Genomic DNA, 16,995 nt, shown 5'->3' with positions numbered 1-16,995 from the left:
TTTGGAGGTAGAATACTTTTGCCCTAAATATACTCTTGATAGAAAGCTGAATTCTCAGAAATAGTGTTGTCACTGTGACGTCCATAACTTCCAATATCAACTACTGTAAAGTCGGTAGTATGGATGAACGATCGCCAGGAGAACTAGCTGAAAGAACTGTTTGTAACAGAAGAACTGGGATCCACTAACCTTCGGGCATTTTGACCTGATAGCCTTTCCGTCTATGCTTCCAAGGCATACTCCGCAGTATGGATCAACGATCGCCAGGAGAACTAGCTAAAAGAACTGTTCGTAACAGAAGAACTGGGATCCACTATCCTTCGGGCATTCTAACCTGATACGCTTTCCTTCTATGCTTCCAAGGCAGTTCGGAAACCCCCAAAGTTCTAGAAATCCTCCTTCAGATTTCTTCCACATCTCTGTTGTAGAAGTATGTAAATACTTGGGCTGTACAACAGTCCATATTGGCTGGCACACTTATTTCACAATATCTGAGACTGTTGAACATCCTATCCGAAAAGTAAAAGCTATGGTCTGGTGACTATCGCCTGTAGTCAAGTATCTGGAAAAGATTAAAATCTGTTATGCCGATAGATCGAATGGATAAGTTAACGACCAAAGATATGTTTAAATTCAGTGACAGTGGTATGAATACAATGAAAGAAAACAATCTATTAAGTAGAAAGTTCTCTCTAGCGGGACATACGGAACTAGATGTTACTATCGTTTGCTGTATTCGTAAACACTGCAAATAAATTTATCACTCCACTCGTAACTACGTTGTGCGATAGCACTTTCTTCCGCCGAATCTTTCATATGATACAGCAAAACTGAAATGGAATAATTTATATGACTTCTATTTCAAGCACAAAGAGGCCACAAACGGTAAAACGTACCTCAAACAAACGTCTGGTCTGTGCCTTGTATCAACTGGCTTTCTCTGGTTCGTTGTGCAGTTCTCGGTGCTACCTTTTCTATCAGCCGATGCATTTCCTCGAAACATTTTCGCGACATACGAAAAGATTTGAAGAACCTATCTTCGTCAGACTTTAGATCAATACACAGACAACGGTATTCTCCTAAGCTTTCTTTCATGCTATCAATGTCGTGCACCCAACATCTCTTCTTGGTGCCATTTCGTATTGCTAGTGCAAGCTTCTCATTTCTGCAATTCAAAAAAGAGAGAGAGATATAGAGAACTCGCACAAAGATAACGTGTCCCGCGTGAATATTCCAAATCGTCTAACGCAAGACAATCGCGCTATGCAAGCAAGCTTAACAATGGATTTCGGCCCCTTCCACAGTGTAACAGCTGACGCATCAAGAGTCACTGCGGCCGGCCGTCGCCTGTGTGGCGTCCCTGGCCGCTGACGGGTCCGGCCCACCGCTGCGCCGTCCGTCGCTGCGGCAGGCCGGATTCTGTCTGGCCAGGCCTTTACACCGCATCGTGACACTGGATGAGACACGGGCCACATCGTATGAGCCAAAACTGAAACGCCAATCCAACAAATGGCGTCATTATGGGTCGCCGCGAGAGTCGAAAGTGCGTCAGAGCCCTAGTGTGGTGAAAGTTATGGTGATTCTCGTGTACGACTGTGATGGTGATATCCTAACGCATTACGTTCCTCCACGGCAGACCGTCAGGGCACAGTATTACTCTTCGTTTTTTGCAGCATCACCTGCGACCAGCTGTGCGAAAGAAGCGGCGACACTTTCTGCGCAACCCACCCGTCATTTTGCACGACAAAGCGCGCGGGGGTATACAGCGCAAGCTGTGGCTACTCTGTTCGGTCGATGGGACTGGGAAGGACTGTACCATCCACCATACTCCCCAGACTTAAGTCCTTGTGACTTTGATTTCATTCCGAACATGAAAGAACCACTTCGTGGCATTCGCTTCAGAACCGTTCCAGAGATTCAACAGGCAGTAACCACTCCATTTGCACCGTCAACAGAACAGGCTCTGCTAACTGTATACTTCGCCTTCCAAATCGCTGGCAAAGGGTTTGACACAACGCTGGTGACTATTTTGGACAGTAACACGTGCAAACGTGTATCTCTTTTGTATAGGTTGTGAACTATTTAAGTTCCAACCCTCGTATCACAGCACAATAAAGTGTATATTTGTGTGTCACTAATTTGTTTGCACTGTCACAATTCTTCTGATTGCCTCTAATCCCCTAAACTTAATACGACTTGTGCGAGCTATTCTACCCAGACGACCTGTACACATCAAATAGGGTACCAAAGGAAACTCTTGAGACAGCATGAGACTTGTTTGCAGTTAATGAAGTGCCGCTTAATTCCGATAAAACCCAACAACTCTTTAAGGAAACGTCAAATGAAGCAGGAAATAAATCGGGAAAACTTTTAGGTAATTTTCTTGTCTTCAAACTCTGCTGGGAGGCACATATCAATCACATATGTGAAAAAATACCTTTAGTGTCACATCTCGTTTTAAAACTTAGAAATGTAGTGAGCTTGTATTGTCATAGGATGGCATATTTTGGTCTGATTGTATGGAGACACTTTCCTCACATCAAGAATATTTTGAAAATAGTAAAAACGTCTCACAAATAAGTGTAAAATTGGTCATATGGAGTACTGCCATTGTTTTTCAAGCTCAGAATACTCACAATTAAATTTGTACAATTGTGTATTTTGTGCTCTATATTAAAATAATATTTTGAAATTTGCTGCTGGGGTGGGGGGCTAAATTCATGAACACAATGTCAGGACTAATTCTAACTTAGTTTTTCAAGGCACAGCTGAGCAAGAACTGGAAATTCTCACAACATGAACCCACTCAAAATTTTCAACAAATTTTCATTCATTTTTTAAAAAAATTAGTGGTACAGTTGACTATCAGATCACCCATTTGATCATATTAAAAGATCCTTTGAGACGCCTGAAGAGGAAAAACATTTAATGAATTTCGCTATAATTTATTGTATTATTGTGTGCTGTGATTATGTCTTGTATAATGTCCAGTGTACCCTTTCCTATTATTACGCACATTGTGTATACCACTCTGTATTTTAGTACAGCATAATACAGGTTACTGACACTGGCTCTTAGAAATTTTCCTGTATTTCATTATGGCTCTGCTTAATATAGGGGTGCACGCAGCCTCGCGATGCCAATTGAGGAGCTACTCGACCGAACAGTAGCAGCTCCAGTCACAGAAAACCATCACAACGACCGGGAGAGCGGTGTGCTGACCACACGCCCTCCTATCCGTATCCTCAGCTGAGGATGACACGGCTGTTGGATGGCCCCGATGGGCCACTTGTGGGCTGCAGACAGTGCTGCTTAATATGTGTACTATAGTTTGTTGAGATTATTCTATTATTATGCATGTATTACTACATCCTGTATTATACTCCTATGGCAAAGCCTATTTCATTGTAAAATGATCGATGGTGAATAAAAAGTCTTGACTCGTGAAGTCTGCACATGCACATGTCTCTCCCTCCACCTACCCTGTGCTGTGATGGAGGAAGATGTACAGTTGTCACTATTCGCAGGTCTGCTGCGCTCACTGTTTGATGTCTGTGGAGCCCCGGTAAGATATCTGCATATCACCACCTGCAACTGTGTGGGAAAACAAATCATCTCCATCTTGTCCATAGTAGTCTGAAAAATCGCATGACATCTATCATTCTCTGCTCTTTGTGTTGGTAAGTATTTTCAATGCAGTCCTAGCTTTTCTGTATGAACTGTGTAAATGCAAGGCCTGCTGTTAAAATTGCAAAAGCATGAGTTGCTGTGCAAACATCAAATTGGCGTGATGTGTACCCCCCTCCAACCCCCCCCCCCCCCCCCCCCCCCACACACACAAACACACACTTGGATACACAAATGATTAGCATTTCAGTGGAACTGCACAAGGTAGGTAGCAATAATTGTAACAAAATTCTGTATGTAAATGAACACATCACATTCCTCATTCACAAACCACTTCTGAATACATTTGTTTGTGTGAAAAGTGTTTTATGCCTCATGTAACAAGGAGAAATACCCACCGGAATGTGCAGATATTTTACATTGATAGGATGTGACCTATGATGACTACTGTTTATAATTCTGAGACATTGAGGTTTCCGTTAATCGGGATTGATGACTGCCGTGTGGTTACAGAACACTGCACAACACTATTATGACTCATTTTCATATGCTAAATTCAGATCCGACTTTAGTTTTTGTCCATCATGTACAGTCTCCTCTGGATACCAATTTTTCATCTGTTATGTAAATGTGCTATAACATAATTGAAATACATTTCAATTCTCAGCAACAGGGAAACTTTCTTCTCTACATGTATTTTGAGCTCTTTGTTTGCCCGAGCTCTTTGTTTGTCCATCATAAACAGAAGTCATAATTCTGCCCTGCGGTGCCATATCATGAGTTTTCACTCGATTTTGAAGAAAGAGTATTGGTGCTACACTGTAGAGGGATTTACTACTGTATTGTGTGGTGTACACATGTGAGGTTTGTGATATATAAAGCAGAATTTGTGTATGCATCGATTTTAACCAAATTTGGAACAGAAACAGCAGACCTCATGAATATCAGCACTGTGGGGGGGGGGGGGGGGGGGGTTCTAATCACTAGCTCCAATATGAGAGGAGATAAGTGCAAAGACTTTTTGCAGCCCCTGATGCTTGGGTTGTTACACGACAAACATGTACTGGCCTGCTAAATCAACCTGTTTTGCAAGGCAACCTACATGTCAGGGAAAAGAAATGGTCTTGGAGGCCCCAACATGTAAGTTGCCATGCGTAACATGTGTCTTGTGTTGGATTAGTGTCGGCCCTGCTTTATCGACCTACTTTGTGTAGCAATCTGTACATCAGGGGCAAATAAATGATTCTCAATCCCCTTGATGTGTAGCCTACTCTGCGTGACAGCCATGTTGTCTAAGTAGTATCAGCCTGTTTTACTGAACTGTACTGCTGGGGCTACATGTGCTGAAGAGTGTGCGTGGGGACAGGTTGAGAGGGATAGAGGAGGGGACAGACAGAGTGAGGGGGAAGAGTAAATAGACAGAGAAGGGAGAGAGATGGAGACACATGAGGCAGGTGGAAGGTGTAGAGTGGTATTGGGCAGGTCAAAAAGTATGAAGAAGAGGTGCAGATGGAAAGAGATGGGGGAGGAGGACATGTTGAGAGGGAGGGGGAGAAAAGGATATGGGCAGAGGGGTGGAGAAAATGGACAAAGAGAGGGGGAGGAGATGAAAAGACAGAGAGTAGGAAGGAGGAGATAGAGGTGGGAGAATGAGGTGGACAGAGTGAGGAAGAGGTGGAGGGCGAAGTGTGCTCAATTTACATGTCGAATGTGTATGTGTGCGAAGCTGTGGGGAAAAGGCAAGTACCAAGTACATTCTGTCAGAAAATTCTGTCAAAATGTCTAAACAATGTGTAAATAACCCCAGTATGTTTTTTTACATATGCAGGGAATATACAGTAAAAAGCCAGAGGCACTATCTTACTACTGCAGTTAAGAAGGCATAAGAGTTGTATTTTTGCTACTGCTGAGGATGAAGTTAAGCATTTTGCTCCTCATCTTTGTTGTTGCACGTGTCGAAATAACTTGTATAAGTGGCCACAGGGTTCTAGGGTATCAATGCCATACAAATGTTGTGGCACAGACAGGAGGATCGCGACACTGATTCCTATTTTTGCTTGACCAAAGTGAAAAGATATTCTTTGAAATCAAAGCCTGCTATTAAATACCCAAACCTGCGCTCGTGGATGCAACTAGTTCCTCATGAAGCTTCTCCATCTCCTAAGCCACCAAATAACAGGACAATTGATGAACAGCTTACAGAGGGCCCATCCCACAGCAGTGGGAATGAAACAGCAGCAGCAACCAGGAGAGCAATTCTTGGTCCACATCTGGAGTATTTGGAACCAGAATCAACATCACCTCATCAAATTACACTTTGACACCTGTAGGGACTTGAAACTGTCACAGGCACAATCTGAGTAACTTGCTTTGTGAGTGTGGAATACGCTCCATCTGTGTGTTAAAATCCTTTATGTAGGAAGTGACGGAGTGAGTTTAAAACGTTTTCTCTCCCTCCAACTAGTTTGTATATGGTAGTGACATCAATGGTTTGTTCTGAGCAGGGCACAAAGCACACAACATTGAGAAATGGAGATACTTTATTGATTCCTCTAATCAAGTTTAAAGTCAGTTCTGCTCCATAATGGTGATAAATATCCCTTATGTATATATACAGATTGAAGTGACAAATGAAAATTTGTACCAAGGTCGGAATTCGAACCCAGGTCTAATACTTACTAGGCGGATGCGCTAATCACTACGCCACTGTGCCAGGTTGGTGTAGTTGTTATCGCGTCTACCTAGTGAGCACGGGAACCAGGTTTGAATGTTGGCGTTGATACAAATTTTCTACTCGTTGATCGAGTCTGCATATATACATTGATCAGCCAGAACATTATGACCACTGACCAACTATTGATATAAACTCATCCAGGTGATAACAGTGTCAGTTGGTGAACAATGCCTGCTAGTCAGACACACGCACGGTGCATGCAGTGTCAATGAGCTTGCTGTTGTGTGTAGAATAGTGGCGATCTACCCGAGTATGATCGAGGGCAGATTACGATGGCCCGGAGGCTTGCCACGAGCATTTCGTAAACTGCGTGACTTGCTGGGTGTTTGAGGAGTGCTGTGGTGAGTGTCTTCAACATGTGGTGAAACCACCATTCTTTACAGATGTCGGACGTTGTAAGGGTGAACAGACTGGTAAACCAAGACAGGCAGCAAACTGTGGCGGAACTAACATCAGACTTTACTGTTGGGCAGCGAACAACTGTGTATGAACACATGGTGCACCAAATATTCCTAATGACGGGCCTCGACAGCCGACGACCTGTGCATGTGCCAATGTTAACATCAAGATATCAGAAACTACAACTGAAATGGGCACCCGACCATCGGCACTACACATTGGTGCTGTGGCAGAGCATTTCTCTGTCTGATGAATCCCGATATCTTCATCATCATGCTGATGGGAAGGCCAGTCATCTTTCAAGGGAGCAGCTCATCCATACCTGTACTGCAGGATGGAGACAAGCTATTGGTGGCTCCTTTATACTCTGAGGAACAATCATGTGGGCATCTGTGGGTCCAGTGGAGTTGTGCAAGGCACCACGACAGCCAAGGAGAATCATACACTGGTTTTTTTTTTTTGTTTTGTTTTTTTTTTGTGGTTTTAGGGCGCAAAACCGCTTTGGTCATTAGCGCCTGGTCCGGGACTTAAGAAACAGTAAAAAATCTAAAATAGAAACCAGCAGCAGTGGGAACGAAAGTCATAAAAGTGGAGAAACTAAAAGCAGAAGGAAGGCTTAAAAATCCACTACAGAAGGGGGTTGGTTGTCCCAAAAAAACTTCAAATGACTGACGTCATTTCACTGGCACGAATGAACTCTAGAACGCGATCGGCTGATTGCGTGTCATCTGCTAAAATTGACGATATATCAGGCGACAGCTGTAGACAAGCGCGTAACGGATTAAAATAGGAGCACTCAATTAAAAGGTGTCTTACCGTCCACAGCTGAGAGCAGTGGGGACAGAGTGGGGGAGGATCGCCGCTTAAGAGATGTCGATGGCTAAAAAGGCAGTGCCCTATCCGGAGTCTAGTTAAAATTACCTCCTCCCGACGACGCGCTCGGGAGGAAGAGGTCCGAGCACAAGAAAGAGTTTTTACGTCCCGCAATTTATTTTGGGGGGAAGTGTCGACCAGTGCGCGTGCCATAAATGAACAACACGACGACATAAAACGCTCCGTAGATCGGCGACGGGAATCGATGGAATAGCTGGCCGAAGAAGAGAGACTGCAGCCTTGGCTGCAATATCGGCCGCCTCATTTCCGCAGATACCAACGTGTCCCGGGAGCCAGAGGAACGCCACCGAGACGCCCCCCAGGTGGAGCAAGCGCAGACAGTCCTGAATCCGGTGGACCAGAGGGTGCACAGGGTAAAGAGCTTGGAGACTGAGGAGAGAGCTGAGAGAATCGGAGCAGATAACGTACTGTATCCGCTGATGGCGGCGGATGTAGTGGACAGCCTGGAGAACAGCGTAAAGCTCCGCAGTATAGACTGAACACTGGTCGGGAAGCCGAAAGTGATTTGGGGTGTCGCCAACAACATAGGCACTCCCTACACCTAACGATGTTTTCGAGCCGTCGGTGTAAATAAATGTGGCGTCTGTCATTTGTGCACATAGAGCAGCAAATGCCCAACGATAAACAAGTGAAGGGGTTCCATCCTTGGGAAATCGACAAAGGTCACGGAGCAGGCAGATCCGGGGACGGAGCCAAGGCGGTGCTGTACCCCAAGTTGTCAAGAAGGTTTTTGGAAAGCAGAAGGAAAGAGAATGGAGCAGTTGACGGAAGCGGACTCCCGGTGGTAGTAGGGAGGAGGGGCGGCCTGCATACCCTACATCAAAGGAGGCGTCGAAAAATATGTCATGGGCTGGAGTAGCAGGCATGGAAGACAGATGGCTGGCATAACGACTCAGAAGGACTGCTCGCCGATTGGACAGCGGAGGTTCAGCAGTCTCAGCATACAGGCTTTCCACAGGGCTGGTGTAAAAAGCTCCAGACACTAAACGTAATCCACATACACTGGTTGCAGACCACGTATATTCCTCCGTGGCGATCACGTTTCCCGATGGCAGTGGCATTTTTCAACAAGATAGTGCACCGTGTCACGAGGCCAGGAGTGTGATTGAGTTGTTCAAGGAACGCTGGCGAGATCCAGTTGGTGTGCTGGGACCCTAACTCGCCAGAACTGAACCCAATGGAACACATTTGGGATGTCACTGAATGTGGCAACAGAGCTCATTACCTCTCTCCCCAGAATTTACGAGACTTAGGTGACTTGTGTGTGCAGAAGTGGTGCCGACTTCCTCCGGCAACCTACCAGGCCCCACTGCTTCCATACCATGACGCACTGCTGCTGTTATCTGCACCAACTGTGGACATGCTGGCTGTTAGGTAGGTTGTCATAATGTTCTGCATAATCAGTGTACATCATAGATGTTTCAGACTGAAAAGCTCTCCGCAACCATATACTCATAGTTTAATTTAAATACCCCTCAGTTCCAGTTGGATACTTGGTTAAGAAGAAAGAGACTTTCGGAAACTGTGTTCAGATCTGAAAGTAACAGAGCTATTGACTGGTGGGCAACCAGGTTACATAAAATGTTGCTGCTTTGTCTGCAAGTGGGTCAGTCCCAACAACAAAGAACATTACATACGTAGAGAGAGGCCTAAGCGAAATGCCTCCATTTCAGATAAATTGAGGTGTTGTATGAGCCGTCAGTAAACTCTGAAGATGCAGGTATATCTCCCACCTCTGAATATTACAATGGGGTTAATGAATAACTTTGTAAAAGCAATGGACAGAGAAGGCAAAGTTTTTACACATCTGAAGACTACGTTTCCCAACATTAGCAGTGCAAAGATTAAACAGGGAGTATTTATTGGCCCACAAAAAAAGACAGCTTATGCAACATACAGACTTCACCAATTAATTAAGTGAGATTTCAAAGGATACGTGGAGCGCCTTCGAGTTAGTGTGGAAATCAGAAATATGATGACTATAAAGAGATTGTGAATAACATGATAAGCTGTTTCCTGCATACAAAGTGTCACATGTCACCAAAGTTACATTTCCTAGATTGCCATCGTGTCTCTTTCCCCTACTAACTTGGGGGATACAAATGACGAACATGCGCAACAAGTTTTACCAGGACATTGGAGTAATATAAAAGTAGTTTGAGAGGCAGTGGAACTATGGCATGATAGCAGAATATTGTTGGTCATTAGAGATACTGCATAACATTCATACAAAAGGAACCAACATAAAAATAGCCTTCTTAACTTGTCCTTGGGCCTTTACAGAGTTTAAAAATTATGTATTTCCCCAAAAACAAAACTGGAATTATTTTTTAAAAGCTATATTCATATTTTCAAACTTTTACAAAACAGCCTTATCCCCTTCAAAATACTCTACATTACAACTAATACATTTTCCCACCTGTTTCCACCATTCGGAACATTTTTTGCAATAATCTTTAGAAATGGTTGACAGCTCCTCCCTCAAGTTTTTTCTTGGCTTCTTCAGTGTTGTCAAATTAGCGTCCTTTCGTGTGCGGAAATAAGAAAAGGTCACCTGTACACAGGTCAGGCAAGTAAGGTGTGTGTGGGCAGCGGAACCGTGCCATTTTTAGCCAATAACTGTCTTAACAGAGACGGCTGTGTGTGCATGTGCATTGTCGTGATGGAAAAACCACTGTCTTGTCTGCCACAATCAGGTCTTTCATTCTGAACACTGTTGTGCAGTCTTCTTAAAACTTCCAAATAAAAGGTTTGATTGATGATATGATCGGGGGGAACAAACTCTGAATGAGCTATGCTCTTGGCATCAAAAAAACAAAGCAGGATTGTTTTGATGTTTGATTTGACTTGACATGTTTTTGGATGGGGTCAATGTTGCTTTGTATATGAATTGTAACCATAGCAGTATGACTTGTCACCAGTAATGACCATTGACAGAAAATCTGGAACAGAGTCAAGCTGTTGTTTTAATGGACGACATTCCTTTCGATTGTCAGTCAGAACCCGATGAACAAACTTGGCAGCAATCCTTTTCATTCTCAAATCTTCCGTTAAAAAATCCTTTTCATTCCCAAATCTTCCGTTAAAATTCACTGAACTGAGCTGCACGATCACCTACTAATCTCTGACAGTTGATCAATTGTCTGTCAACAATCTGTGAGCACAAGCTCCCAATCTTTTTCAATATTTTCTTCAATTCAGGCAGTTGATAGATGTCCAAGACAAGGTTTGTCATCAATTAACATATCGCCATTTTTAAATCGAACAAACCACTCGTACACTTGAGTTTTTCCCATGCCGTCATCTTGGTAAGCTGTTTTCGACATTAAAACAGTTTCAGCACCATTTTTACTGAATAGGAAACAAAATTTCACACCTGCATATTGTTCACTGAAACTTGCCATCATAAAAAACGAAACAAGCACAGAACAGTGCTAGCGAAAACAATCACTGCAGGTGAACAGAACTAGCCAGGTCAACAACACGGCCGGCACTGAACTGGCAATGAGTTGCGCTTTACACACCTAGTGGCAGAAATGTGCACTACACAAGCTCAGCCCCTGGCAATGATATTTCAGGATTTTTTTTTTTTCCTTTTTCTTTTTCCAACCCCCTCATAGAACCCCTACATTTGGAAAATTTTTATTTGCAAACCCTGTAACAATGACAACTGAAAAATCGTTATATTATTCATACGGCACACAGAAAGCTAAAATGTGTTGTACTTGTGGATTCAATATGTTTAAGAGCGCCGTATTAAATACTGTGCAGAATCTCATTGACCCCTTGTAACTAGTGCCTGACCTTACAGAGACACCGTTTGCTCGTTAGTACAGGAATGTACAGCCACACCGTGTAGCTTGAGTCGTGAAAAGGTCTTGTTTACAGCAAGGCAAGTATCCACAGAGTCGGCGCATCAGCGTCTGGAGTAGCAGGGACTATAGCAGCTTCGAAAGTGGAGTGGCTGACGACAGTACTGGACACAGTTGGTGCCACACCATCTTCTCAGACGAATTTCAGAGGCAGCATCACAACAGACATACTAGGTGTGGCTATAAAATAATGGGACTGATACTGTCACATACAAGTATGTGTGTTCCAACAATGAACGGCCAACAGCTGTGAAGCATGCAGCCTTCTCAGTCAAATGCAGCATTTCTGGTGCCCGTAGGCAGATCAGTGCGGTCGCGGCCTCGGTTTGTGTAAAGAGCTGTTATTCTCTTTTGACAAAAAAATAAGTGTCATTATACAGCGATGAACTGTTGTGAAGTTTCATGTGAAACTTGCAAAAACGTCTACTGAAATCTGTTACTAAACGAATTAATTGTATAGCGGAGACTGTTTGTGACGTACGCGAGTTTTCAAGTGTTTCCAGGATGGCCAGAAGATGTTGAAGATGACTGGCACCTGGGACGCACTTCAACATGAAAAACATATGAAAATATTGGAAAAGTAGGTAATCTGATTCGATCTGACTGTCAATGCAAATTTCACATAACCAATTTAAGATAAGAATAATGTTCGTGTGAAAATGATGCCAAAAATTCTCACAAGCAAACAAAAAGAAGCCTGGCAGTTTGAATACAACTGAAAATGAACCTGAGTTCTTGGAACGAGTAACAATGTGTGACAAATCTTTCTCTTTCACTTATGATCCAGAAACTAAGCGACAGTCCATGCTGTGGAAGGGCCCAGCTTCACAAAGAGCAAGAAAAGCTCGAATGAACACATCAACATTCAAAGCAATGATGACTTTTTTCAGTATTCATGTAATTACGCATATCTTCACTGGGTTCCTGAAGCTCAAAGTATTAATCGACATTACTACCTTGACCTTCTTGCTCAACACTGTAAGAAAATAAGAAAAAACTAACACAAATTGTGGAACAAAAATCATAGGTTGTGCATCAAGACAACGCACCAGCTCATACGGCATTGTCTGTTAAGATGTTTCTAGTGATCTGCAATATGCCAGTCTTAGACCATCATCATTACTCACCTGACCTAGCCTAGCACCATGTGATTTATCTATTCCCCAAGGTCAAATATATCAAGATTTTAGTTCGTTGAAGCAGTGAAAGAGAAAGTGGTACATGTCACAGGGGAACACTTCCGGTATTGTTTCCACCAATTGGAAAATACACATAGAGCATTGTAGGGATAGAGAAGGGGAGTACATTGTGGGCAACACTAACTAAATATGTATGTTTTTGAAATACAATGTTTAGCAGCAAAAGCCCCATTATTTTATACACACACCTCATATCCGTGTATAGTGCGTACATGGAGAACGAATGTTCCCAGTCTGTGAGGGTCTAGCAACTGCCATGATGGTAGAGATACCCCACTGGGTACAAAAGATGATCACATCTGGTGTGTATAAGTGGTATTTTTCACTGCAAGCATTACATTTATGATATTTTAAGGTTGGTGGCTGCACCCTATTTTCAAAGTCTCTGTGACATCTTTCAGCAAGATATTGCAGGGGGATAAAGCAGAATGGTGTTCCCTTACGTCATGCAAGCTCAGTTTGACTCAATGTGCACCTGGTTTAGAGCCACTATTGACGACATTTGCGTGTACCATACCAGATGTTTCAGAATGAATATTGGGGTTTTAAGGCTTTGTAGCATTTACCGTATTTACTCGAATCTAAGCCGCACTTTTTTTCGGTTTTTGTAATCCAAAAAACCGCCTGCGGCTTAGAATCGAGTGCATAGCAAGCGGAAGTTCTGTAAAATGTGGGTAGGTGACGCCACAACGAATATCTGCCGTCGAATATATGTAGCGCTACACAAGCAAGCTTTGTAGGCACAGAGAGAAATACTGGCACCAAAACCTCTGTGTCATTAAATAAATTTTAAAAAAGGTGAAAGATGAGCTTTTTTCTCCGCCCCGAGTTTCAATCACTACATTTTCATACATTATCCAACGAAGTAAATACAAATTCCGTATTGTTCATCTTCGAATGTAGCAGCATTTCAATGTACTACGAAAACCCAACTGGCAAGAATGTTTAGGATGTTTGTCAATATGGCCAACTCTACGTTCTGTGAGAAGAGATGGTTGCTAATAGGAACTTTTAGAAATTGTGAATCACATGCGGTATTCTTGTCACCATAAGAATAATACGAATATAAACATTTTGCCATGTATTGTTTCGTGTTTGCTGCTATCTCATTTAAATCCTGTCTGCGGAATAAACCAGTGGACCACAAAACTAGAGTGAGACAACAGCAAACGCGGAAGAATATACATATCATGTCATGTTTATATTCATATTATTCTTATGCTAAACAGTGATACAGTCAGAAATGAAGCGAGGCAATTGACTAGATTTTTAAATCTAAGATGACTCTAATTTCTGTGCAGAATGTAATGTACTAAAGAGGCGCCTGCAAAGATTTTCAAACGGAGAAAAATTTTCGCTAAACCCTCGTTCAGAACATCTTCTATCATACGCAGTCTATTATTTGGTTCTTGTTGATCATTATAAAAAAAAATGGTTCAAATGGCTCTGAGCACTATGGGACTTAACATCTGAGGTCATCAGTCCCCTAGAACTTAGAACTACTTAAACCTAACTAACCTAAGGACACCACACACATCCATGCCCGAGGCAGGATTCGAACCTGGGACCGTAGCAGTCGCGCGGTTCCGGACTGAAGCGCCTAGAACCGCTCGGCCACCAGGGCCGGCATCATTATCAAAGAAAGCAGCAGTGTAAGTAACAACAAGTAGCAGTCTCTTGCCATTGTTTCACTAATGAGACGATTCCTCCCTCCCTCTCCCTCTCTCTCTCTCTCTCTCTCTCTCTCTCTCTCTCTTTTTTATTTGTAAGCGGCAGTAGCGTGCACAGCAAGCCATGCCGCGATCGGCGACAGGCCATAAACATACAGTATCAGAGTACGACAAACAATGCATGACACAGTACAGTAATGCATATTCAGTGTAGAGTGATGTAAACACCTATAACAAAGAAAACTGCGCTTATCAGATCAAAGAAAAATAAGCAATCAATTCAAACCAGACGAAGCACGTGAAAAAGGAAGGGTACCCGTATAAATACGGACGGAGCGCCTGATGCATAGTAATGGCTACCTGGTAAAGCTTAACTGCTAAACTTACGACTCGAACCAAACTACTGTGGCTGTATCGTCATTCATTCGACCTAAATTGTCTCATATTACAGTGGACCAACTTTGTTTCGATTTGGAGATGCGGCCTAAAACTTTTCTCTCCCCTTGAATTTAGAGTCTCAAATTTCAGGTGCGGCTTAGATTAGGGAAATTTTTTTCCCTTGATTTCGAGTCTCATTTTTCAGGTGCGGCTTAGATTCGAGTGCGGCTTAGGCTCGAGTAAATACGGTACACCAAGCGGATTCAGAAGGATGTAGGCTGCAGTAGGTACTGGGAGATGAAGAAGCTTGCACAGGATAGAGTAGCATGGAGAGCTGCATCAAACCAGTCTCAGGACTGAAGACGACAACAACAACAACAACAACATCATTGAACTCGGCAAAAGTAACATTGAAATTGGCAAAAAATAGCACCAAATATGTCAAAAAAAGCATTGAAATTGATAAAGAAATAGCAACAAAATTAGAAAAAAAGACAAGGAAAAAACAACACAGAAATTAGTAAAGTAATGGCACTGGAACTCGGAAAAAAAGATGCAGAACAGGAAAAATAACACCAAAGATAGAAAAATTGACTTAAAATAGCACCAAAACTAGCAAAAAATAGCACTGAATTTGGCAAAAAATAGCTCCAAATTTGGCCATACAATAAAACCATTTTTTCTTGTCACCATTAATAACCTTAGTCATTAGATGTTTATATTTCAATAATAGTCTGTCGCAATTGTAGTGACCACCTCTCCCACAAATTTGTCTAGTTGTATTAGGGCACACTTCACCATTGTTATACAAACAGAGTTACACTTGTCAAAGTTTTGTTCACATTTTTTAGTAGTATCTAAAGTTAAAATTTAACTAAAGAAGTAAAAGTCAAAGAAAGAAGTGGGAATCAAAAGGAGGAGGAACACGGCAAGTACCACCATGAGGGGAAAAATGCAATCGTCATTTTAAAATTTATTTCTCTCTCAGATAAAAAATAAAATAATCATCTTGCAAAAACTTAAAAGTCCAATAATACACATGCAAGGTTTTCATAGTGTAAAATTTGTGGTAACAACATAGGCCATACGACATTCATAAAATGATCACTTGGTGGTCACCAACAACACAAAATGATACAAATTCCTTGGCTATCACTAATATCTGGGCCTCAATGGCTTTGTGACTTAAGTTTCTAAGTTTCCACAGCAAAATAGAAGCCGCCATGCAACATACATGTGAACACACAGATCACCAATGACAATAGAAGCCACTTTGCAACAAATATGTGAAGACACAGATCATCAATGACAACTAGTTACATGTAATGATATCAATACCAAACATCCACATGTTTATTTTTTTTGTTTTTCCAAGAAAGAATTGCCTTCATATTACAATATAGCAACATAGCACGTCATTCACTAACAATGAATGGTGTCCAGTGTTACCTCGGTATCTTCCTCCTTTCTGCACCTATTACAACAGCTTACTTTTTCATCACAACACTGACAATGATTTTTTTGTATAATTTCACTTAATAATAAGACACATATCAAGCTACAAGAAACCTTCTTCAGATATGATATATTTATGTACTAGGACACTGACTAAAACTAAATGAGCAACTGACGTTGCCACCTCATATGTTTTAAAATCACATCTCTCTTTTTTTAATATAAAAAAGGAATTTTCTTTGACATTATTAAAGAACATTTCTTCCAAGAAACTGTCTAAAGATGAGATCCAAAATAACACAACTGTCTTTTTGGTACCTGTCACAAACTTTGAGCACATCAAAAAAGATTTTTAAACCATTAAAATTGAGTGTGTCATGATGCTCTAAAATTACATTTAAAATATCTATATCCACTTATGCAATGGCAGCAGTCAAAAATCACATTACACCAAACAATTATTGACTTTTTTTTCAGCAGAGAGATCCCAATACATACCATCAATCCAAATGTATTATACCTGTTCAATTAGCCATACCTATTTTATATCAAGTGTGAAAAATACGTTAGTGACCAACTGTGGCAAGTACACCCATAATAAAACACCATAGACACAGTCTTACAAGTAACAGTCAGGCAGGTGTCGGAGAAAAACAGGGAAAACTTGTCCCTCTGTTTTATCCCTTGAGACCTCTGTTTGCTCTTTCTCCAAAGAGCCACTACTACACAGATACACACAACATCAATGATTCTGATCTCTCCTCTCA

Source organism: Schistocerca cancellata, chromosome 11, assembly GCF_023864275.1.
Source record: "Schistocerca cancellata isolate TAMUIC-IGC-003103 chromosome 11, iqSchCanc2.1, whole genome shotgun sequence".
Classification (NCBI taxonomy): domain Eukaryota; kingdom Metazoa; phylum Arthropoda; class Insecta; order Orthoptera; family Acrididae; genus Schistocerca; species Schistocerca cancellata.
This window is presented reverse-complemented; position numbering follows the sequence as displayed.